Source organism: Ursus arctos, unplaced genomic scaffold (assembly GCF_023065955.2).
Source record: "Ursus arctos isolate Adak ecotype North America unplaced genomic scaffold, UrsArc2.0 scaffold_24, whole genome shotgun sequence".
NCBI lineage: Eukaryota > Metazoa > Chordata > Mammalia > Carnivora > Ursidae > Ursus > Ursus arctos.
The window spans coordinates 16,535,832-16,561,893 of record NW_026622919.1 but is presented as its reverse complement, the minus strand read 5'-3'; the positions used below and the strand labels follow the sequence as shown (position 1 = coordinate 16,561,893).

At 47.8% G+C, this 26,062-nt stretch overlaps 1 protein-coding gene across 31 annotated transcripts in view; it reads left to right on the top strand.

Moving 5' to 3' along the window:
• The first annotated feature begins 17,187 nt into the window (after positions 1 to 17,187).
• MAPT (microtubule associated protein tau) overlaps positions 17,188 to 26,062 on the top strand; it is a 95,484-nt gene continuing 86,609 nt past the window's right edge. For all 31 annotated transcript variants that reach the window (XM_048225361.2, XM_044389157.3, XM_044389166.3 and 28 more), the window contains exon 1: positions 17,188 to 17,394. The gene's annotated coding sequence lies outside the window, so the exon portion shown is untranslated. The remainder of the gene's footprint in view (positions 17,395 to 26,062) is intronic.

The window sequence follows — 26,062 nt, the reverse complement described above, 5'->3', positions numbered from 1 at the left end:
TCCGCCAGGATGCTGCTTTTCAAGGAATCAGATTTGTTTAGAGCTAAGAGACCCCTGGAGGTCTTCTACTCTGACCCCTTCATTTTACAAATGGAGAAAGAAGTGCAGAGAAGCTGAGCGTTTTGCCCAGTGATGGCAGCTGGTTAGGAGCACCGGCAAGAGGGAACCCTAAAAATCCTTAAAACTCCTAAAAGAAACCCTGAATCAACCCGGTTTCCACCTGATGTTTGTGCATTGTTTTAGAAAACAATTGTGATAATGAAAATTACCCTGGACAGGTATGCTTCCTTTTTTTTTTTTTTTTTTTTTTTTTAGGCTTAAAGTTTAAGCCATAGGTTTGTGGGTTTGTTTTTTTTTAACTAGATGAGTATCTAATTTTTCTCTTTTGTGCCTGCATTTACACAATGCTTTATCTTTACAGGCCTGTGATCGCCAGTGGGTGGTGAATCTTAGCTCTACACTCCATTGCCCTTGGCCTCCCGCTCAGGCGTTCAGGGACCTGGAAGCAAACACTTCAGGACCCCAGGGAAGGAGGACAGAATAATTCCTCATCAAAAAGTTGCTTCAGTCATTGGTCACTCTTCCTGGTTGATCTCATCTGGGTCTTCACATCTGTCTTCCTTAAAGAGGCATACTCCCCTGCACTTAATATGGGTGGTACAGTCTTTCTTCTTTAGTCTGTTCATAATTTCGATTCCAGATCCCAAACGGAAAGTCCTTGGCCTGACCTGCGAGAGAAAGCAGTTATTGTGGATGAACAAGCCAAGCACGCGGGCCCTGACATGCTACTGTTGCATACAACAGCCCCTCTGTGACTTTGCAAGAGTCAGTCCCCCACATCACACAGCGCAAGAAGGGCACTCACTGTGCTCACACTCCGTTTCACCCTCCAGGATTTGTAAACAACTGAAACTTCACACAAACAAGTTGTTTCTGTTTTGTTGTTTTAGCTTGCTGGTGTTTTTAACTCAATAAAATGTTTGTTAATTAACTTCACGAGGTTTTTTTTTTTTTTTTCTTTTTTTTAACCCCAGATTAGGTCTGCATTTGAATGGACTCCACTGGCTGGTGTGAATTGATGGTTTCTTTGAATATGGGCTGATTTCTGTGTGTGTGCCCGGCAACAGTCAGGATCGGCTAGATTGTGGTGCAGTAACATACAAGACCCAAATAGCAATGGCATGACAAAAGTTTGTTTTCTGCTCATGTTATATGGCCCATGAGGGTCAGGAGGGAGCTTGGAGCTTATTACAATCACTCAGGGACCCGGACTGAAAGAGCCTCCATCTTTTTTTTTTAAAGATTAATGGATTGACTGATTGATTTATCAGAGAGAGAGAGCACAATCAGGGGGAGCAGCAGGCAGAGGAAGAAGCAGACTCCCTGCTGAGCAGGAGCCGGGTGTGGGGCTCGATCCCAGGACCCTGGGATCATGACCTGAGCTGAAGGCAGATGCTTAACTGACTGAGCCACCCAGGCGCCGTGAAAGAGGCTGCAGCTTGACATGTGCTTTCACACTCACCTCAGCAGACAGCAAGAACTCTGGAGGGATTTTCACAAGCCATTGAATACTCCAGCCCAGAAGTGACACCTGTCACCTCCCTTCACAACTCATTGGTCTCAAGTAGCCCTTTGACCCCATGCACCCCCGGGGGCCAGGAAGTCCAGTGCCCCATGTGCTCATCAGGAGAGGAAAGGCCACACAGGCCTCAGCACACACACACACACACACACACACACACACACACACACACGGGCACGCACACGCACACTCCTCACAAGGATCCCATCTTTATAATGGGTCCAGGTAAAAGCCTCTCTGAGGTGTACCCAGTGCCAAATCAATTGATCAATTGATCACATTTAAGTACTAATTATGAGCCAGGCCTGCATGGGACTGAGGAATAAGGAGTAGGTTTTTAGACAAAGTCATAGAAATTTTTCACCTAATTGTATGTTATATGAGTTATATCTCAACATAAAAAAAAGTAAGTTCACCTGATCCTGCCTGGGTTGGGGGCGGTGGAGGGGAAGTGGGAGAGGCGCTGCTGACATCTAGCGGGTAGAGCCCACGGATGCTGCTCACACATCCCACAGTGCTCAAAACAGGCCCCACAACAAAGACTACCTGGTCCAAAATTGTGCCCTGGTCAACAACCCTATGTTAGAGTAACGCAAAGTTCACATTCTGAAAACAAAAAAAAAAATAAATCCCTAAACCAAAAACAAACAAAAAGGCTGCTTTGGGTTCTAACCCTCCAGCCCTGCACACTGGCTTAGCCGAGAGGTCGTGCCTCCAGGGCCGAAGACGCACACGGGCGACCACGAGATGGGCTGCAGCTGGGCCCTGCACAGGGTGGTGACCAGATCCCGCTTCGGGTAACCGCTTTACAAGTGGCCTCGACTCTCCCAATACCAGTAGCCCTCCCTCCCCAGCAGTGACAGCGCAAAATGTCTCCAGACAGCGTCACATGTCCCCGAGGACAGAATCTCCCCCGGTAGAGAACCCTGATCCGATACGATATCCATCCAGGTTCATGGACAGTTCCATTTCAGTTGTGCTGCAGGGGAGTCCTGAACTGGGGACTATGAGACCTGCCTTTAAATCCAGCTCTGCCTTTTTATCACTCAGTAGCTTCCCTCTTGGGACCTCAGTTTCCCGATCTGTAAAATCAGAGGATCGAACAAGACAGTTCCTAAAGTGGGTTCAGAACTTCTAAGGCTCTAGGGCTTGGGTTCTGGAATTTCTCATTCTAACATTGTTCCAGTCATAGCCTCACTCTCTCCCCAAAACAATAGCGGAGTGACGATTTCAGCTGCACAGCAGCACTGTCCAGATGACAGGAGGGGGCTGGTGAGGGGAGCACAGAGAGTGGAAAGCCAGCACCCAGGGGAGAAAGAGGAAGATGGGGAAAAGGGACCAAAATACACCAAAAAAGCATTTCCAGGGCTGACCCTGTGCCTCCCCACTAAAAAGCCACCTGTGAGCTAAGGCATAGAAAAGATGGACAGAAGCTGGTAAAGGATTTTTGGAGAAGTTAAGAGGATAAACAGCAAGCATTGTACACAGAGAAAAGAACAATGCACCCGAAAGTGGGAGGGAAGAGTGTGTGTGTGTGTGTGTGTGTGTGTGTGTGTGTGTGTGTATGTGCACGCGCGCCTCTGCTGTATCCTTACTAATGGCAAGAGAAATTGGACAATTTCAATTCAGCCTGAATCTGCCTGTAAGCTTTTAAAAAAATCACGATCACAGGCTTATTACATTTGCTGAGCCCTTACTGGCCTCTTGACTCTTGTTCAGCTATAATCAAGACAGGGGTGGGAGGAAGAAAGGGAGAGATGCCCCTGTTCCTTGCCCTCCATACTTCCTCCTAGTCCATCTCAGAATCCAATAAAGCTTGACAGTGAAACTTGAAAGGGAGTGAGAGGTATTTAATAAAAGGCTGTTCAGTCTGAACGATGATTCAGGACTTCTCGAAAGCTGGAAGAGACAGGCCAGATGGCCTTTTCCACTCTAGATCCCCTACAAAGGGAGTATACATATCTTTTCTTTGTGTTAGGTTTGTACTTGTTTGGGTTTTTTTTCCCAGCCACAGTAACACTTTTCTGGATTGCTAATAGATTGAGCTCCCAGGCTATCCTATATCCACTTCAGCATCTGTTCCTTAGAACGATTTCATCCAGTTGTTCTTCCATCCATTCAGTCTGCCAGCCCCTCGTCAGCTGTTTCTGAAGAGCCTGCTATGTGTCAAGTACCATGTGATGGGCTGAGGGTACAGAAGTGACTAGCATACAGCCCTGACCTCCCAGAGCACCACACTCAGATAGGCACAGGCACGTACAGAGTGAGCACACCCCAGTGTGGTAAGTGGGACATTTGGGCAACATCTAGCCCTAAAAGGGAGGCCTCTGGGGGGCTAAGTCTTAAAGGACAAATAAGAGTTATTTGGACAGAGATGAGAGAATGATCCAGGCTTATGAAAGGCATAAACACAAGAGAAAGTGGGGTGATTCATTGACTCATAGGAGCGTATTGTAATCGGACAGTAACGTTCAGACAGGAGATGGTCAGCCTGGCCCCGGAGGGCCGCCCCATGTCCACTGTGGCCTTGGTCCCCGTTACCAACTTTGGTTCCCGTGATTCACGGTCCCGTTATTCACGACCTGTTATTCACGGCTCCATTATTCACAGGAGCTACGTTCTATAGCAGCCACGAACACTGAACTAGCGGATACTGAGCCACTGCTCCTAGGGGAAATACAGGCTAATATTCCTACAACATTTGCATCAACTGGATAATATGTACCCTTGTTTTACATGTTTCTGTTTTAAAACACCTTATTTAATGCATACTGTTGCCTCATTCATGTTAAGCTCCTGGCCAACAGCACTGCAGCTCATACTGAATGATGCCTGCCTAACGTACGTATTTTCTCCGTGAGACCCATCATAGCCTTCTTGTGCTCACAAACACGGGACAGCACTTCAGGGCTATGTTTGAGAGCCATTTTAAATGGCAACATCACCAACAAGAAACACAAAAATGCAAAAAGCATGGCACTAAACAAACCATGAAAAGGATACTTGTTTACACTGTGAGAGCTGAAACAGGAGGGCAGAACGTTGCCTTGTTTGACCTCAGCTGGGAACATGCCCATTTGGACCAACCACATTTTTTGCCACTTGCATATGTCCGTGAAGGACCGCAAAAGCGCTGCACGGATTGATTTGGGGGTTATAGATACATTTCAGAGAGTAGGCAAATTGACAAATATGGAATCATGAATAAGAGGGATTGTCTGTATTTCAAAAAGGTAAATACAAGCTTCTCAATTCTTGGAACTGCCAATGACCACTAGACGCAGCAGAATATTATGATTCTCTTCATTTTTATTTTTCCTGTAATATAGGAGAAAAGCATGAGTGCATTTAGGGCTCACTATGCATTTAAGACTCAAGATCTGAGGATTCATGTGAAGCCACATTACACGAAAGCAGTGTTTAGAACAGACCATCCTGTGTCTCTCCAGAAGGGCAGCCTGTCAGAGGGTGACTTACAGTTCATTCTCTGATGCCAGGGAAACCAGACTACTTAACCAGCAGTCATTCCCGACTGGAGCAAAGCAAAGAGCCTGCGAGCCCCAGAGGGCTTCTCTATTATGTCAGCTGTCAGCAACGTCCTCGTATGTGGAGGAGCATCAGGAAATCACAGCCTGCCAGTTGCTGGTAGAAATGTGACAGGCTCTGCCCAGCAATGTGTTTCGAGAACAGTCTGGGCAGCCTGGTGCTTCAGAATTTTCTGGAACTGGGTGATAAATAACTTCCCAGGGATGCTTTCAGGGCAATTATTTATTTGAAATGCTAGACATGGGACGAATAAGTTTTACTTATAATTTTAAAATATAGGGCTCCTGGGTGGCTCAGTCAGTTAAGCATCTGCCTTCGGCTCAGGTCATGATCCCAGGGTCCTGGGATCGAGCCCCACAACGGGCTCCCTGCTCAATGGGAACCTGCTTCTCCCTCTGCCTCTCCCCCTGCTTGTGCTCTCTCTCTGGCAAATAAATAAATAAATAAATAAATAAATAAATAAATAAATAAAATACAGGTAGTCTCTTACACAGGAAAAAAAAATTATAGAAAAAGTTCCCTCAGTCTAATCTCCTAGCTGATGCACTGACTTCATCAGGGGATTCTCTTTACCATTAAAGAGTGTACTTTGTTACTTAGAATTTGATCTTTATTTTTTATTTTATTTTTTTTTAAGATTTTATTTATTTGACAGAGAGGGAGACAGCCAGCGAGAGAGGGAACACAAACGGGGGGAGTGGGAGAGGAAGAAGCAGGCTCCCAGCAGAGCAGGGAGCCCGATGGAGGGCTCGATCCCAGGACCCCAGGATCATGCCCTGAGCTGAAGGCAGACGCTTAATGACTGAGCCACCCAGGTGCCCCAAGAATTTAATCTTTAAAGAATGTATGCTACAAACTGCTTAGGTGATATTTAATGCCCATTTTTTTGGGTCATTTCCCCAATTTTTTAAGTGTAATTTTGTAGATGGTGGATTTTGTTTTTTCGAGTAGTTTTAGGTTCACAGCAAAACTGAGTAGAAAATTCAGTTTCCATTTACCCCCAGCCCCTACACATAGCCTTCCCCACTACCAACATCAGCATGTTACAATCCATGAACCTACATTGATCCATCATTACCACCCAAGCTCACAATTTACATTAGGGTTCACTCTTGGCATTGTCCATTCTATGGGTTTGGACAAATACTCAATGACACGTACCTACCATTATAGTATCATACAGAATAGTTCACTGCCCTAAAAATCCTCTGTGCTCTACCTCTTCCTCTCCACCCCCTGACAACCACTGACCTTTTTACTGTCACTATAGTTTGGCCTTTTCCAGAATGTCATATAGTTGCAATCAGACTATGTATGTAGCCTTTTTAGACTGGCTAACCCTGAATGTGTAAGATCAGTATCAGTTAATAAGACATTTGCAAATCGCCCCACTGTGAGCAGCTTGAGGTCTTGGTCATAGGTGTCTTCCCAGCACAGAGGAAGCACTTAAATGTTTGTTGAAAGCAAGAACGGATGGGTCTCCAATTTAAAAAAAGAAAGAAAGAAAGAAAGAAAGAAAGAAAGAAAGAAAGAAAGAAAGAAAGAAGAAAGAAAGAAAGAAAGAAAGAAAGAAAGAAAGAAAGAAAGAAAGAAAGAAAAGAGAAAAGAAAAAAGCAGATTCTCCCATTAAAAAAAAAATCAGAACACTAATAACGGTCAGTGTTAGTACTTACAACTTAGTATTACCAGGGAAAGAAATGATGATGATATTCACTCTGAATAAAGAACAGCTTGTAAAAAATAAGGTACAAATGCCAGACTGTCTCTCTCTCCCTCTCTCTCTCCCCATAGATGATAGATGGATGGATAGATAGATAGATAATGAGATTTGATTCAGATCTTAAAATTCTGACTACATCTTCCATAGAGGGGGATCTTCCATCTGATGGCATGGTTTAAGTGAAAGGAATTTCTGGTCAGCTTTTTCAAGTTTTGTGTTTGGGCTCCCCTCTGAGCACTGCCAAATTACCTGACACTCCCCTAAGCTGGGCTGCCCAGGGTGTCTGAGCAAAGCCAAACATAAGGAGAGAATGACCTCACGGATCCGTTATGTGTTGTCCCTATTTCTAGCCCCAGAATCATCTTTGCTTTTTTGACAATAGAGCTGACTGCTGAGTCATGTGTAACCTAAACCCTTGTCTGCAGTTCATCTGCTTCCTGCTGGAACCCAGGGAAGCTAGAGAAGGAGCAATGGCCCCAGCAGGGAAATGGAGGGAAGGAGAAGTGGTAAGAGGCGTTCAATAAATAGAAAGGCGGATAGGAAAACCTGAGCCTAAACAATGATTAGTGAGAGTTAGTCCAGAGCAATTAAAACATGGATCTGCCTCACTTTACGTAACTAAGGTGTTTATAAATTTGCATTTAAATCAACCTGTGTTTCAACTGCAACAGGGGAACTGACATTTAGGGAAATCTGGTGATGGTTCCTTCTGTATTGTGATGCATTTATCTGTAAATATTCACTTTCTAATTTAGCTACTTTTAAAATATATACATATATACATATATATGTGTGTGTGTATATATATATACATATAAAGAGTTTTAAAATTTACTTTAGAGACAGAGCGTGAGAGATAGCAAGGGTGAGTGTGGGGGAGGGGCACAGGGAGAAGGAGAGAGAGAATCTTAAGCAGACTCCGTGCTGAGGGCAGAGCTCAAGGCGGGCTCCATCACATGACCCTGAGATCATTATCTGAGCAGAAATCAAAAGTCAGCTCTTAGGGGTGTGGGGGGATGGGTTAGCCCAGTGAAGGGTATTAAGGAGGGCACGTATTGCATGGACCACTGGGTGTTAAAGGCAAACAATGAATCATGGAACACCACATCAAATACAAATGATGTACTGTATGGTGACTAACATATCATAAAAAAAAAAATTAGGGGGAAAAAAAGGTCAGCTCTTTAACCGACTGAGCCACTCAAGTGCCCCTAGGTTTATTTTATTGACATTTTACTATGTTGTCTTTGAGAGAGGACTGTCTCTTCAAAATACTTGCCAAGCAAATAATTAGGCAGGACAAATACATTTTAGGCTAACTAGGTATGCCATGAATCTGGACCTTCGACTTTATGTTGAAAATAAAGGACTGTTGGTCTTGAAGGCTATCATATGTCTCAAGAGCAAATGTCTTGTTATGAAAAACATTTTCAGGAACCTATTTCAAAGGGAGAGAATGGGTGGCTCTTTCAGAGGAATTACCAAGTGAGATGGCTTCAGAGCATAGCTGTGGCTATTACTTAACATCCCCTCCTTCCCCTGGAGCTGGTATTTATCTGGTCACAAAGCCCTTTCCAAAAAGACTACCTTTCCCAGCCTCCCTGGCAGCTATGTGAGGCCATGTATAAATCCTGGGCCAACAGGATGTTAACAAGAATGTCATATGTGGGGGCGCCTGGATGGCTCAGTTGGTTGGGTGACTGCCTTTGGCTCAGGTCATGATCCTGGAGTCCCGGAATTGAGTCCCACACTGGGCTCCCTGCTCAGCAGGGAGTCTGCTTCTCCCTCTGACCCTCCCCCCTCTTGTGCTTTCTCTCTCTTTCTCAAATAAACAAAATCTTAAAAAAAAAAAAAAAAGAATGTCATATGTGACTTCTAGGAAATATCCTTAAAGGGCAGAGATGCTCCCTTCTTTATCTCTTCCTCCTTTCTGTGAATGTGATGCCTGGAGTTCAAGCAGCCATTTTGGACTCTCACGGAGTGAAGGAGTTCAGGACAGTGCCCCCACCCCCCAAATGTGACACTTTGGCATGTGGATTATTTTGGTTGGAGGCTTGAGACCCTACTGGCTCAAGAGAAACTTTTTAGCCTCCTTTAACTACATAGAAGAATCTAAATTGGGGGCTTTCCCAGAACAAGGGTTATTAATAGGGATACATTTTATCTGAGGGACCCATTTGTATGGCAGGGCAAACATCTAATTACCAAACATCTGCTCTTCTTATCACCCTGTGAAATGCATTCCGTTTCTCTGAAGTCCCAGACACTTATTCACTTCTCCTTAGTTCAGAATGACATATAGACCTCATTTTGTCTGACCAGCTCTGGAATTTCCATGTCTATATAGATTCCCCATATATATGTAAATTTGATTTTCTCCTGTTGATGTCTCATGTCAATTTGAGTCTTAGTCCAGCTAGAAGGACCTTTGAGGGAACAGGAATTCTTGCTCCCTGACAGCAGCATGCTAAGGATGGTAGAGAAACCACACAGATGGACATGGGCTGCAAAAAGGTCTTGGAGTTTCTACATCAGCTTTTGACTTCTCTTTCTGGGCTCCTATGTAAGAGAGAAATACAATTTTCTCTTGTTTAAACCACTGCTGTGTTGCATTTTTTCACTCAGAGCTGAATTGAAGACTAATTGATCGAGTTATAAAGGAAATGCTCATTTCATCTCATTGTAGACTTTATTTAACTCAATTAAATGGACCTATTAAACCCCCCACTACATAGAAAAAGAAGATAGGGGTTCTTAACCTGAGGGTCCATGAACTTAAAAGGGAAATAATTCATCTTTACTTTTATAACCTTTCCTGGAATTTAACATTTCAGTACTGAATGTAGTATTAACAGTACCTGTGACGTTGTTATTAATAGATATTTTCATATCATAGTTCATGTGTGACAGATATCTCAAAGTATCATTTATATTTACCTCTATTTGAAATCAGGAAAGTCATTAAACCCAGTGCTACTTTGTCATTTAATGCATTCATGCAGAGGCGGGCTGGGTTCTCGGGGAAGCATATTCTGAGACAGAGTGTAGCATGTGAGATATTTAGATAGCACCGTTCTTGGGATCACTACCTGTGGAAGGGAGAGGAAGGAAGCAGGATTGTGCAAAGGGGGAAATCAAGCTGCCATAGAGGCCCCACAACAGCCTCGGTTGACCTCGTGGGAATCTCTGAGCCAAAATGGACCATCAGAGTTGCCCCATGTTGAACATTCATCCCTCTGCCTGGGTTAGCTGTTAAATGTGGGATACCCCAGGAAGGACATGGCCTTGGAGGAGCCACCTCTCTGCAGCTGTGGCCATCCCTGGGAGGTGTGACGGCTGAAAACCATCCGCTGAGAGCTCACAACCGTAGCTGGGGCACCAAGGGCTTCCTGAGAGCGGATCCAGGAGGTACATCATCTCCATGTCCATCCCAGTTCCCCCCTTGCACTATTCAGATCCCTTTTTCCCTATGTTCAGGGAACAGTTTTTCCAATATTCCAGTGGGCCTTTCTTCTTGGAAGAAATTTAGGAAAGTTAGTTCTATTGATTCTCGACCCCCATAGCTGTAACAGGTGTTGAAGACACAACAGATGCTCACCACCCCCTTACCCATTGTAGATTCCCCTCATCCCCAGCTAGCATCTCTGCTGGTCTTGGGACTTGCCTGAAGGCATGACCCAGGCGATCTTCCCTGAGGGGTCTGTGCCCTGGTCACCATGCCTTCTGTGGTCAGCAGAATCATGTGCCCACCAAAGATGTCCATGTCCTGGAATCTGTGAATGTGTTATTTCATATGGCAAATGGACTTCGGTGATTAAATTAAGGATCTTGAGATGGGAAGATTGTCCTGGATTATCTGGGTGGGCCCAATGTTATCACAAGGATTATAAGCAAAACAGGGAGGCAGGGGTGTCAGAGTCAGAGAAGGAGATGTGAACCATGGGAATGATGACTAGGGGGTCTACGGACCTGATGGATTCACGTCAGCAGACCCTGGCCAGGACTCCATTCGTCACCTGGTCTTCACATGCCTACACACTCATGAGGACCCTGATGATACTTCAGGTCTCTGGGTATCAATGTTAATTCAGACCCCGAGTCCCACCGTCACAAAATATGTGGGCATTCTTGTTTCCCCAGTATACACTTGCCATAGTGTTACAAGGTCCTTTTGAATGGAGAGCCAGCCTTCTTCTCAATCAGTTGGTTCTGGATCTGAGAACTGGGCAAGGGAGCATGACTTCTTATTGGGCAGTCTGCCTTAGCTTCCTAATCATCTGGCCTTGGTTTCTTCTGATGGTGCAAGCTGCTCATCTTCTTTTTCCTTCTGGCTGCCCATCTCTTTTGCCCCCAGGGAACCTGTTCCACCACCAGATTCCCCAACTCTAGGAAAGTCAGTCCCATTGGCTGCCACTCCAACCTCACCAGTCATTACAATAAATGCATCCATCTATCCAGCTTCTGATAGTGCACCAATTAGGACTCTTTGGTTTAATGAAAGGACTTAAGAGACTCCAGAAAGTACACTCACATAAGGTGTTAGTAAAAGTTAAGGATATGTCACGGGATGAAGAAATGACAGGTAAACATCAGAGGTGTCTAAGGCACCCAGGCTCAGCTTCTCATCAGTCACATAGGATATACTTCATCTTAGGATCATAACCCACCAGGACATACACAAGATGCCTTGATTTCCAGGAGGCTACAGTCTCATCAGAAGGTGGGTCTTTAATATGCTTCCAGTCACATAACCCAAACCAGCCTGCATGATTGGGCTTGTAATGGAAACTAAGATTACATAACAGAAAACAGGTACAAACAATCGATCTATACGTTTTCTATAAACGATGGTGACAAGCTGGTACAGACTGTCCCTAGGGCTTTGTGGACTTAGTTTGTAAACTCTACTCTGGGTGGGTCAAGGGCAGGTACCACTTCTTTAGGGTCCCCCTGAAATTAAGCTCAGGGTTGCAACAAACCAGGTAAGATGAACCTGTACGTACATAACTGATTAAAGGCCACGTCTGGCCTCTATTGTTTTGGGTCCTATCATCATCATTGTTCTCATTCGGCCTAATTCTGTAAGAGCCTCTCCTATGCAGACTGGGCCTATAGAGGAGAGTTTCCTCTCAACCTACTGATGCTGGTGTCCCTCTTATCAACACATTCCTTATGGCCTTGGTACAGTTGTCTTCTGTGCTTCTCTTTGGAACTTTATCATCTGGTGGGGTTTCTGGACTTTACACCTAACATCTATTCCAGCAGGCCCGCTGTCCTTAACCTTTGAATGCCTTCCTCAACTGGCCACCATGGTAATTCTGGCATTTCTATGCCACTTAGTGTGGCCTCTGTCTTTTTCATGCCTCTAGGAAGGAGTTCAGACCATCTCTGGGAGTCTTCGCTTGGATATCAAATTCCTGTCCCCTTTAGTCAAGCACCCTTAGAATCCAATCCCACACGTCCCCTCCAGGTTCTCAATAGTACATGCTGGTTAGATCTGCACTCCTTTGAGGGGCCGTCCCTTTTCTCCCTTCTCTCTCTCAAGTCATTTCCCTGGTTGAGTTAAGTCACTGATCCACTTAATCCTGGTTAGGTTTACTGGCCTAGAGAGGAGTTGATGGCAGGGGCGCAGATCAGGAAGGGAGTCCATGTTGACTTGAGGGAAGATGACTTTGCATTTTCTTCAAGCAAGGGGGAGGGGTGCCTCTGCAGGCTCAGAGAGTTCAAAGGAATCTGGGAATCTGGGATTTGCAAGGGCATCACTAAATGTCCATTTTATATGTCAGGGCTCATCCTTTCCAACAAGGATTTTTTTTTTTTAAAGATTTTATTTATTTATTTGACAGAGACAGCCAGCGAGAGAGGGAACACAAGCAGGGGGAGTGGGAGAGGAAGAAGCAGGCTCCTAGCGGAGGAGCCTGATGTGGGGCTCGATCCCAGAATGCTGGGATCACGCCCTGAGCTGAAGGCAGACGCTTAATGACTGCACCACCCAGGCGCCCCTCCAACAAGGATTTTGACCCAGTCATAGCAGGCCTTGGTTGGCCGTTTAAGCTTCTTTGGAGCATGGTTCGTCAACTGAATTTAGCAAGTCATTCAATTATGTTATCCTTAGTTACTATTTCCACCTCCCCCAACTCATATTCCTCAAACACCCGCTATCTCACACCAGCTAGTGCATTCCCCTCCATCAGCATCCCATCCTGGTTCACAGCTTTAACAACTGGACCCACCTCATGCCAGGAGCCATCTGTGCTCCACCTTCCACCAGTGATGGATCCTCCCCGATGGCAGGGTGGCAAACCTTCCAGCTCCCGAACTGCATCTTATCATCTGCTTTCTTAGACTACTCCTGACACCAGTTGTCCTAGGTTGAGTTGTCCAAGAACCAGAGTTTAGGATACAAATGTGTTTAAGGACATGCAGTCAACACCTGAAGAAGTAGGAAAGGGAAGCAGGATTGAGCAGAGGAAGAAAATGAATTATGATCCAGCCCAGTGGCAGCCTGCCTGGCCTCCTGGGGAGATCTGGAATTAAAAAGATTAAAAACGCTCTGATAAAAAGGTATACAATGGGATGCCTCCTCTCTCAGGAACTTAATTTGAAATTGGGCTATCCTCTTTCTCTAGTCAACCCAGTACCCACCTCAAGGTCTGCTGCCATAGTCACATATGTGAGAATCTTATGACAGAAAAGTTTAGGTTCTTTTCCCAAGGGTCTTTTTCACCCTCTATGTAAATCAAGATGTGTATGGTGGAGACTGTTACCTTCTACCCAAATCCTTTCTCTTCTTCTTGGGTACACAATTCTTCCACATTTGTTGGTGTCCCTTGCAGCTGGGGTGGCCATGTGGTTAAATTCTAACAGTGGAACACAATTAGATGCCATGTCCAGCCTCTACGACAGCCAGCGTGCTTCCTCCATTTGCTCCTTCTCCTTCTGCCAGATGGACCCAGTATGTGATGATCCAGACTCAACCACGCAAACATGAAGTCTCTATGGAGTGGCAGAACCACCAGATGAAAGGAGCCTGAGTTCCTGAACCTCAAGTGGAAGAATCCACCTACCTACCTGGAACACTGCCCCCTAGGCTGTGAAGGGAGTTGTGTTTGAGCCAATACATTTGGGGTCTGTTTATTATAACAGTTTAGCTTACCTTTTAAAAAAAAATAGATTTTATTTATTTATTTGACAGAGAGAGAGAGAACACGAGCAGAGGGAGAGGGAGAAGCAGACTCCCTGCTGAGCAGGGAGCCTGATGTGGGGCTTGATCCCAGGACTCCAAGATCATGACCTGAGCTGAAGGCAGATGCTTAACGGACTGAGCCACCCAGGTACCCCAACAGTTTAGCTTACCTTGACTGAAATAGTATATGAATAGATTTGGTAGGAGAGTGCCCAAATTCTATGCGTATCTGGAGCTTAGTTCCAATCCCACCTGGGACACTAGTGCATAAAGAAATTGAAGTCCAGAGAAGTTAATGAATTTGTCTAAAGACTCACGAGATGGTTAAGATTAGGACCCAACTCTTCTGAAACCTAATCCAGTTCTCTTTCCCGATGCCATTCCACCCTCTATGGTTCTACAGGGTGGGCATGGTGTGCTGAATGTGGCCATGAGATTTCTTTTTCAGCAAGAGGGAAGGGCAGGGAGAAAGGGAGGGGATGCATTTTCTTGGCCTCGATTAGTGAGCCATTAGCTACCCATGGTGATTAAATTACCTGGAATGAATGCCCAACTCCAGGTCATATACAGTTAAATGACAGATCTGCTTACAATTGTTTTGAGCACTCATTACTTCAATTTAATGTAGGCAAATGTGATCATTCAGTATCAGGGCACCACATTGTCATCAGGTCCTTGTCAGTTCACAATTATCTTTATCTTCAAGGAAACAAGAATTTGAATGAGGATGACTGTTCATTTGACTGCTATACTTTATTTTACATATAGAAATAAAATCACATGTAGCAAAAGCATTGATAACAAACATGATGATAAAATAATTAACTACTATTTATCATTTAATGAATGCCCACTATTTGTCAGGCACTGCATAAGAAACTTTACACACATGCACACACATATAAAAACACACCATGTAAGAAATATATATACATATATAATATAAAGAAATATTCTTATATATAATATATATATTCTCATTTAATACCTGTATCATCAGCTTTGCTGTGGTGCCAACTCTCAAAATCCCAGTGACTCACACAATAAATGTCTATTTTTTATTCATGTTATATGTACTTCCTTGTGCTTTTTTTCATTCTGCGACCTAGGCTGAAGGTGCAGCCCTATAGGACATGCCATTAGTAGAAAGCTGCAACGCTTCTTAAAGCTTCTCAGACAAATCTACAAAATGTCCATTAATTCTAGTAGCCAAAGACCATCACATGGCCAAAGTCAAACATCAGTGGGGAAATAGAGAGTGAAGGCACTGCAGATCACACAGTAATAGACTAGAACATAAAATCCCCATACAGGAAAAAGAGAAAGGAAACAATTGGGGACAGTAACAAAACTTCAGTGCTACAAGATAGACATTAATTCCACGCCCCTCTCCACTTTCTCAGAGAAGATAAGTAACTTTTCTAAGCTCCTTCTATAGGTTGGAAATATCCCTTTCAGTTGGGGTGACTAGGGGAGGCTTTGGTAAATTTGAAGTAGGGTTTTAAGGTTAGGTAGGACCTTGGTAGGGGAAGAAAGAGCAAGGACTTTGTAGGCAAAGGAAAACTCCAGAGTAGAGGTGGGGAAATGCCAGCCAAACAAGATCAGCTGTCCACAGAGTAGAGAAGAGAAAACTAGAGAGGACAGAGGCTCCTTGAATGCTGTGGAGTTCGAGTCTAAGGAGTTTAACTTCATTTAAGGGACAGTCAGAAATCTTTAGATATTTTTGAGCAAGAGAGCACCATGATTCAAAGGATTGCCTCTTTAGACTGGTCTGACTACAGGGTGCAGGGTGGGCTGACATAGGGAGAAAAGGAGAGCAGGGAGACCAGTAAGGTAACTACATTTCCAGAACCAAGGTTGAAGTCTTTAGGATGATGGGAATCGCAACAACAGTAGAAAGGTCAATTCCAGAGACTCAGAACCAGCGGTTTAAGAAATTAGCCCCGCATCTTCATCGCCCACCCCGTACTCCCAATAACAACATATTAATCCTGTGTGAATAAAGCATTTTTAAAAGCCTGCTTTTTGTTAACATGTAACATACAATATTGGGTTTTTAAAAGAGAATGTAAGTGCTATGCACATTAAAGCTTCTGGACAAGTTCCCATCGCCCTAGGACAAGATGGCTGCCCCCAAGCCCCATGCATATAAAACCTCCCGCTGCCAGGGCTTAAATTAAATGTTGGGTAGACCAAGTAATGCCGAAGTCCGGAGGCTGGGTGACTGGGGGAATGAAAGCCACTGGTCAGTTTCAGTGAGGCGTGCTATCCAGGTGAGACTCTCCAACAGCCACTTGGAAATTCGGATCCCAAGCTCTACTTACAGAACAACGGTGTTTCAACAAGCAAGGTAAAAATAACTGTTTATATGAAAATACTTTGCAAGCCCTCTTGGAAACTTAGTCTAATTTAAAATTTTATTCTAGGGTCACGGTTAGATAACTAATAGATTTGAATGCTACTTATTAAAAACAAAAACCTGTACTACTGTGTTACGACTGAGCCTGTTTAAAGTGGATTTACTAAGAGTCCACCTTGGTCAATAACAAAAAGGGTGGAAAGAAAGCTGGTGGAAAGGAAGCCGACCCAGGGAAACTAATCTCCAACAAGGGAGACCATTTCGGGAAACACAAGGGCTCAGGATGCTTGGCCAGTTTAAACAGGGCAAGACCAGGGGAGCCCCTGAGGTCCGGGGTGGACGAACTGCGGAGCTATGTGGAAACCCGCCCAGTACCATTTCGAGATAGGACGCCACCCCAGGACAGGAGGGAAAAGGGGCAGCGGATCTAGGGTACAGAGCATGAGCCTCTTCCCAGACCCAGGGAGCAACCTAGCCTCTCTCCCAAGGGCGGAGACCCCTCATACAAGACAAAGGCGCCAGCCGCCAGAGGAGACCCGAAGTGCGCGTGCGCCACGGAACGCGCATGCGCGTAGCGACCGGCTCCGCGGCTCGAGGTGTAGGGGGAGGGGAAGCAGGAGAAGGGAAGCGTCAAAAGAAGGGAGCCAGGAGGCGGGGGACGGCCCAGTGGTGGGGTGCTCGCCCACGCCCACTGGTGGCCGGAGGAGAAAACGTCCGCGAAGGCCTCGCTGCCCACCACTCCCTTGGGGAGGCTCGCGCTCCCGCTGCTCGCGCCTGCGCCGCCCGCCGGCCTCGGGAGCGCGCCCTCACGCAGGTGCGCGCGCTCGCAATCTCCGCCACCCACCAGCTCCAGCACCAGCAGCAGCGCCGCCGCCGCCGCCGCCGCCGCCGCCGCCGCCGCCGCCGCCGCCGCCGCCGCCGCCGCCCACCTTCTGCCGCCGCCACCACAGCCACTTTCTCCTCTCTTTCCTCTACTGTCCTCGCCCTCTGTCGACTATCAGGTAAGCGCGAGGCTCCTAAATGTGCCTCCTCGTCCGCCCCCTTGCACCCCCAGGCTGCCGCCCCTCGTCCCCCGCTGCAGAGATGGGTTTCCTGAGGTAAGCATATAGGTCGGGGGCAACGGCTGGTGCCCCTCCCTGCGCCCTGTGCGTTCCGGGTCTGGGACTAGGGCGGCTTGGAAAGGGACCCATGCAAGGGATGCACGCACGCGTGTGTGTGTGTGTGTGTGTGTGTGTGTGTGCTGGGGGGTGTCCTTAAGAGCCGCTTCGCGCGGACCCGGGCAGAGGTTGTGCCCGAAGGGTGGGGCGCTGATGGCGGTGACCTGGGGGAGGGGGCTGCTGTGCACTCTTGATCGTCACCTTTTGCCGCAGTGGGCGTGTGTCTATATGTGTGTGTTGGGGGGTGTCCAATGACGACCCCCGAAACCGAACCTGTAATCCGATTTCTCAGCTTTGGTTTTCCATAAGCTCTTCAGGAAGGTATGGATCCGGTTCTAGAAAAGATGAATCCCTGCCTGCCCCTCCCTACACCTCCCCGGCAGCAATTCCAGTGGGGCTTTCACTGCCCCTGATTTAAGGCGGTGGCCCACCCCCTCCCCGTTTTCCTCCTTCAGAAACCCGCAGGGGACATTTGGGGGCTGGGAGTGGAATCGAGGAGATGGGGAGGGGTCCAGGCGCTGTCACTTTAGTTGCCCTTCCCCCTGCGCGCGCCTGGCACCGAGACGCGAGCAGCGCCGTGCCCGAGAGAAGGTAGTGCGCGGATCCCGATGTGGAGGCCGGGAAAGGCGAAAGGCTGGAGTCACCTGGCTTTGCAATGTGGAAGGAGGACTCGGCAGCGGTGGATCCCCGCACTCTGGCGCTCGCAGCCGCAGCCCCGCACAGACACGCGCGGGGGCTGCAGGTGCATTTCGGGGCGGGCCCCTTTCTCTGCGCTCTGCGCCTGGCGTCCGGCGTGTGCGCTCCCTGCCGGAGGCGCGGGGCTGGCGCGCAGGGCTCGCCCCTCACTGCGGCAGTGGGTGTGGACCTGGGTGGGCAAGGAGGGGGAGAGTAGGCTGTGCCTCCTCCCACTCCCACCCCCTGCTTTTTTTTTCCCCCCCTCCAAACGCGAGGTGCCATCTTTTTGCGGCGTGTCACGTCTTTACTGTACCGTGCCAAGCCGGGTGGCTGGGCTTTGGAGGACAGGGAGGGGACTGTAATTAAGTGGAGGGGGGGTAATCAACGCTGAAATCTTGGTGTTTTGCTGCTGTGGGCTTGAGCCCTGGGGGCGTACACCGGGAATCTTTCTCGGGGGCTAGATGCTTTGTTTGTAGGGCTTACGTGATCTGCGTTGCCAGCCCTGGTTTTTTGGCTCCTATGTATGAGAGTGTTTAACCAAGGCCCCCGCCCCTTTCCCTATTTTCCGCCCCTTTTTCGAGCCCTTTGTTAGATCTCGGGCTGGCTGGGGTCAAGGAACCCCAGTCACAGTCCCGGGGGCACGGATGGAACGGGCGTGACCCCGCTTGCCCCCCCCCCCCCGGAGCCGGGCGGCGCGCCAGGAAGCGTCTGCGGGGCCGAAGGGCTGGGATTCGAAGTCTCTGCGCGCTGTGCGGGTGGCCGCAGAGGGAGGAAGCCCCTGCCTACACCCCGAGAGGCTTGGTGGCCACCCCCCACGAGCTGCCCACCAAGGGGCATCGGCGACCCCCGGCAGGTGGCGGGGACAGCGCGCAGGCGGAGCCCCTCTCTGCTTCATGCCCTGTTGCTTCGCCAGGCGGGAGAATGTAAGGAGGGGGCAAGAGGGTTCCTCCTGTGCTTCGGGCCACACCCATTTTTCCTGAGATGACTGCGGGGGGGGCGCGGAGGGGAGGTTGCTATGGAAACCACACGCGTCCCAGGAACGGACCTCAGGGCGTTGCCCCGCCCCTTCCCAGCCAAGATTGAGAACCCTAGGGGCAGGCGAGGCCGCGGTCCCTCAGTCTTTAGGAGGCCACTGGAGGAAGACCCCCCGCCCCAAACCCTGAACCGGTGACTCTTCCTAATTGGTCTCCGGCGGCCTCAGCCACCCAGATCAGCGTCCCTCATGTATTTTTATTATTGTGGCCGAATATTATTTTGGAAACGTGCAAGATTTTAACTTAAAAGCCGGAGTACACCGACACCCTTGCAACGGGGCGGGGAGCGGGGAAGGCGCGTTCGAAACCTCTGGCAAAGGAGTCCGAGCCTCGCCCTCCTGCGATGAGCCGTGTCCGCGGGGTTTTCTGGTTAATTCTATCGCTGCAGACTGATGCGGGGGCGCAGTTCCGAGAGAGATGTGCATCTCTGGAGCGGAATCATCCACGCGAGCCGCACAGATTGATCCGAATGTCCAGGGAATGGTCCGGCTGGGGGTCGAGAGCCCGCCAGAGGCCAGGCCAAACCTTCCCGGCTGTGGCGTCGGAGTCCGCCGAGGGTGGGGTACAGGAGAGGCTCAAGAATCGTTTCGAACATCCTCGCTCGCCCCCCTCCCCCGCTTCCACGCTAGAGCTGGGAGCGGATTCAGGTTCCAGACAGAGCGAGAGTCTCGGAACGGCCCTGAGAACCGGTAGCCCGCGACCACGGCTGCCCGGGGCGAACCGCGGGCGGAGAGGTCATCTCCTGTGGTTGGGGGGAAAGGGAGCGTGGCGGGAGCGAGCACATTTAGCTCAATGCCGGGAACAAAGCGCAGTCCAGACGTCCGCGATTTTGCTCCATTTTGAAATGTGTTGGCGCTTTGGTGGGGCTCTTGGTCGGCAAGGCCTGGGGGCTGTTAATTAAGGATTCCGGGGCGCCAGGGAATGGATCTTCGTACGCGGATCTGGAAACACCATCCTGGCTCTCCGCGCGCTTGAACTAAACGGCTTTCCCCTCCCCCTCCCGGAATCGCGAGGGATGCAGCATTTGCGCCCATGCTCCGACGGGAAATGTACAGGCGCGGATCCGAGGGCCATCGATTCCTGTCCCCGATCTCTATCAGGAGTGAGCTCATTTACGTCCCGGGAGACCCCACTTGGCCTCTGGCTCCCAGGAACCTCTAGGCCCGGTCTCCAGCTGGGCTGAGTTGGGATAGATGATGGAACCTGGGACAGCGACTGCCGGGCCTGGCTCTCCAGGCCACCTCGCGTGTGTGCTTATCCTCGGCAGGATGGCTTTTTGATCCCTGCCCCAACAATTGACCTGTCCTTCAGCAGAAAGAGATATGTCTTTCCTACCAAAATTAATGAAGGTATTATTTTGCATTTTACGATGCTGCTTAGATAAGAATTGCTTATCCATTCCTCCATCTCTAAACCCTTCCTCTAAAGAATAAATGAATTACCACCCCACCCCATCCCAGTGGCTGGTCCCCAGTGACACCTGAAGCTAATCAATTCCTCAACCAAGAGTTGCTTCTGAAACAGCTTGTGTTTACTGCAATAACCTGGCTTGGCTCTTGGGGTTGCCTCTGGGTAGTCTGTGGGAGAGTTTCGTTGACTTTGCTGTGTTTTGGACAAGTGACAGTCCATGACTGTATGTGCCTGCCCCATGCAGACTCCTCTGTACCTGCCCCCCGTGGAAGGGCGTGGTTTTGAACTGCTCTCAGGTATCAGGCTTAGCATCCCTGACAGGAACAAAAGAAATGGATTATTCCCACAAATTGCAAGAAGAAAACTTAGAATCCGTTTGATTGAGAAAGGGTCAGATTTATTCCAATCGGGAAAGAGCCCCTTCTATTGAAGCTAGCCTTGACACATGGAGCAAGGGATTTCTGTGCCTCTGTTTATAAGACAAAGAGAAAATATCCCAGGGACCTTAAACCTCCTCCCCCAGACCCAGGTTTTCAAGACTGCTCTGTCATACAAAGGAGTAGCTGGTTCTGATTGGCTCAGAGAAGGCTAGAAATCAAGATAGACTCAGCTATGGTCAGAGTCAAATCAGTGATGTTTTAGGGACAGCAGATCCTCATCTTAGCTGCCCTCAGAGCAGTCAAAGCTTTGGCACCAGCCAATGGGACCAGCTCTGAGCCTGTGGCTGAGCTGAGTTGGGTGGACATGGGAAGGCCTCATGCAAGAATCTCAGGGCTCCCTTGGCAAAGGTGGGCCTGGAGGCTTTTCTCACTTCCTGGGGCCCAGTCTCTGCAGTAAATATTCCTTTATGCTGTGGCACAGAGTAGGACTGCCTGGAATCCTTCATCCCCAGGACTCACTGCCACTCTACCTGGGGGAAGATCGGAGGCCACTGTAATTCTGCAGCCTCCCCCCAAGCCCTGTGTGGGCGATCAGACATACACCATACACCCCGGTCTCACCTGTATTACCTCGCCAAGGGGGTTGCTGTCCAAGCATGCATTTCCTGTCTCCAGGCGCCATGCTCCTGCCACCTCGGCCAGGTTCCTTTCCTGCACAGATGGCCTCCGCCTGAGTGTGGGCAAGCAGTGTGAGGCCATCTTGGGATGGTTTCTGAACTTTCTGGGTTCTCTGATTAGGAGACGTTCTGCAGATGTGCAGCTAAAACCAGCTTCCCCAAAATGCAAACTTGAATGACTTCCAGGTTGATTATCTGAATTTGTTTTTGCTGCGTTGACATTTCAGTGGGCTCTGTACTTGCTGTAATCAGGGGCGCTATAGAATGAACTCCCCCCCCCCCCCCCGCCCAAAAATGTATTTTGGCCTCAGCTATTCAAGGAAGGTTTGTGAGTACCTTGAAAGCAGACACTGTTTCTTCCTCGATAGGCCCTCGGTGCAGGGCAGTGTCTTACACTGGTTTGGCCAGTGGTTAAGGGTGTGGATTCTGATCAGACCCCCTGGGTCCAAACCCCGGCTCCTCCACTCATTGTGGGACCCAAGCTGTGTTGTTTAGCCTCTTGGGGAGTTGTTGTCTGCACCTTGAGGTATGGAAGTACCTATCTCACTGGTTGATGTAGGGTTTTACAAGGGGGGGGGAGAAGGAGGGGATGCTGTGCTTAGCCCAGGGCCTGGCACATAGTAAATTGCTAAGTGAATGGTTTCAAGGGCAGCAGCCTCTGGATCAACACTTGTGATTAGATGAATGTGCAAAGGCATTTCCTGACCCTGGTGATGGAAACACTTGTAACAGATAAATTGTTACACTGACTAAGGATCAAGATAGAAGTGGGCAGTGGCCCAGCTTCCCTGGAGCCAGGCGCCGCTGTTTGGGTGGAAACGGGTCCCCCCAAAATCCCACACACCCATGTTTAAATGTACAGACAGAATTCTAGCCACAGGCAAGCAGAGCGACTTATCATCTGCTGTCCCTGCCTCTGTCCTCTTCCTTCCTGAAATCTGCTCCACGCCAGGAATAGACTGTGTACTCTCCACACCAGCCTGAGCCGAACCACGCCCTCCCACCATCCTGGGAATGGTGACCCGGCTTAGCTAGTGTGTCGGGTTCAGGTATGTTACTAGCTTAGTCACTGAATAAAAAGTGAGTGCAGATGGGACTCGGAAAGTAATGGAAGGCAGTAGAGGAGAGGATATACAAGTAAAATAATTAAGCAGGGTGTTGAAGTTGGTAAACTGGCAAGCGGGCTTCATGGTCAAGAGAAGAGTCAAGCAGAAAATGTTAAATAAAGCTAACTCAACATGTTCTGAATCCAGGGAACTCCAGGCATCCCTGGAGCATGCTCATATCTGAATTACTAAATTTGGTTTAAGAAGCCTTCTTATCTATGCAATGAAGACTGAGGGTCATAGTACGTTAGTTTTTTAAAAAGTTATTAAATCAGAAAAATCATTACGGAATGATACTCTTGGTGTTTGGATCAGCTGGTTGGAATTTCTTGTCTTTTATACCTGAGCCACACTCACAATACATTGTTTAGGACTTCAGATTTTAGCTCCTTGGAAAAAGGGCTTACACTACAGAGTAATCTGAATGCAGAATCTCTCTAGAGTTTTACTGTTTCATTCACGGTCTTTAATATCTTGTTCGACAGTAAAAAAATTACTCATTTTTATGAAGTCTTTCAAAGCGTTCAACTGGATTTTCCTAAAACCAATTAATGATTTTAAGAGTTTGTCTTTCATTTTGCACTTGAATCTCATCGGCTTGCATCGTAATTAAATTACGTGATTATTGTAACAAGTGTGACGGTCCTAGAAGGTTGGCTGTGGTAGGAGGTGGCCTTGGCTGTGGGCATCAGGCCCTATGGACCCAGCCTTGAATATTTACAGTCCTTGCTTTCTGCTTCTTACACAGTCTCAGCTAGGACAGGGCACACGGCGGAAACCCTGGTATTGAGTGGCGGGTAGTCTCCGTGCCCGTCCCATCTCTTGCCTGCCTTCCACGACTAGCTCAGCACTTTGAATTCATTCACATAAAATTCCAGGTTAAGGGGGTGTTGCAGAATTCTCCCCATACGACCTAAAATAAATGTAAATCCCATCTACGATATTAACTCTCCTTAGTGAAGGAATTTTAGATAAAGGTCCAACTATTAAAAACCATTTTGAATCAGCAAGGTAGAATGAAATCTGAAGCCACTGGAAATGATGTTCCATTCATGGCCCTTCCTTTGGTCTTGACCCCTCTCCTGCTCAGTGTGACATCTGAGACAAGAGGGACGTAATTATCTCTGGTCCCCGCTGCTAGTTTGCCTACCCACCTGTGGCCCAGTTTTCTGTTTTCCCAGAAACGCTGGGTGATGTTGTCTTCAGACTTAGCCTGCAGTTGAGTGTAAAAAGCCCAGGGATGCACTTTCATCTTCGTGGCCTCCTCCCCAGGATACCAAGGATATTAGGAGACCCCTGGGTGCATAATTGCTGTCATGTGATCTCCAGCCAACACATAATGCCAAGAAGGAAGTGCTGGGAAAGACCAATTCATAGAACTGTGGAACTGTGTCCCTCCTCCAGGGTAAAAGACCTGAATGAGAACCAGTGTTCTAACTTATGTGTCAACAGAATTGTCCTGGACCAAATCCAGTTCGGCCATTGATTTGTAGGTCATTTCAGTGCTTATTTCCGGTTGTTCTTCGTTGGACATTGGCACCAAACTATTGTTTTAACTCAAGCCCCCTCCCACAGCCTACCCTTCTAAAAAGAGGCTTATTGGATAATTAATAATCTAAAACCCAAATGCTTTAATGCCCAAGGGAAAGTTACAATTTAAAGAATCTCTTTGGTTTAAAATATATATACATATAAATATTATAATTGTATATATATTTTAAAGATTTATTTATTTTATTGGAGAGAGAGCACGAGTGCATGTGTGGGTAGGGGGAGCAGAGGGAGAGAGAGAATCTCAAGCAGACTCCCCTGCTGAGTGCAGAGCCCAACATGGGGCTCGATCCCAGGACCCTGAGACCATGACCCGAGCTGAAACCAAGAGTTGGATGCCCAACCAACTGAGCCACCCAGGCACTCCATAATTATAATTGTATGTTTAAATGTGAATATTCACACCCTTATTTGATGTAGGTCCAGACCTTTTATATTAGGTTTGCTGAACACCTGACAGCTTTCAACTTTAGTATTGGTAATGCATCAGAATTTAAATCAAGGTATGTTAATTAGCCCAGCCCAGGTTGTATTAGGAGTAAAATATTTGTATATAATCTCTTGTGTTGGGGTACGGTAATAATTGCAGTGTAAATTCATGTGAACCTGTCCCTTTCAAAGCTCCCACTGCCAAGAATCACCAGGAATAGCTGTTTGGAAGAGTCCCCAGCCCTCTGCCATCCACCTGCTGTCTTGTCTTTTCCCTAAGAAGAGGGAATTCCACACCAGCCTCAGCTTCTGCCTGTGCCTCACCATGAGCCCAGCTTAGAAAGGAAGGATTTCGCAGAACATCCTTAAATCCGCTTGAATAATGGAGTGATCAGTCACAAACTCACCTGAACCTGCTTTAACCCTATTTAACCTTTCCCCAGGGTTATTCCTGTGGGACGGGCCTGCTGGGCACTTCTACTGGATTCAGTTCTACCTCATGTATCTGAAGTCCCTCCCTTTTTAAGCCTGCAGGGAGTGATGGCTGCACTCTCTGTTCCCTGCAGAGTGTTAATAAAGACCGAATAAATTGAAATAAATCCCTTTCAGTGTCACTAAAGTGCTATAAATAATTATGAACCAATGCTTGCTGTCTGATGGGAAATGCATGGGAAAAATTTTTGTTTAACTGGCAGGATTCATGTTATAAGTTGACAATCTGGGCCAAGTGAAAAAGAACTTAAAAAAAAAAAAAGATCTCCTTATCATTTATTGCTGGTGAGACTGAATTCCAGAAGCTAGCCATCGCCTCATTTTCTGGGCCTGTTATCACCCTCTGCGTGGACTTGCTTGCCAAACCCTGAATTTAATTGCAACCTTTCCTGTTTACCAACTTAAGAGACTTGGAGCGAAGTGGAAGATTTCCTATACCTCCATTTTGCCATCCGTAAAATGGGGATTGTGCAACCTCCTCACCCCCAAATGGATGATAATGTGGGCTCCCTTTGCACTGGGTTTAAACTGTCTATGAGAATTTCTTCGAGCTGCTCAGAAGGCAGGTGCCACAGGGAGCCAGAGTCAGGCGCCGGATCTGAAGTGTCCACAGGCCGAGTGGAGCCCGATGCCTGAGATCATTCAGCTGCCGCCACCCCTACTCCCCTCTTGCCGGCACGACAGTGCACGCTCCTTCCCAGGGGTGAGCAGCCATCAGCAGGGCCTGCGCCCAGGATGGGTGGACAAGTAGCTGCAGT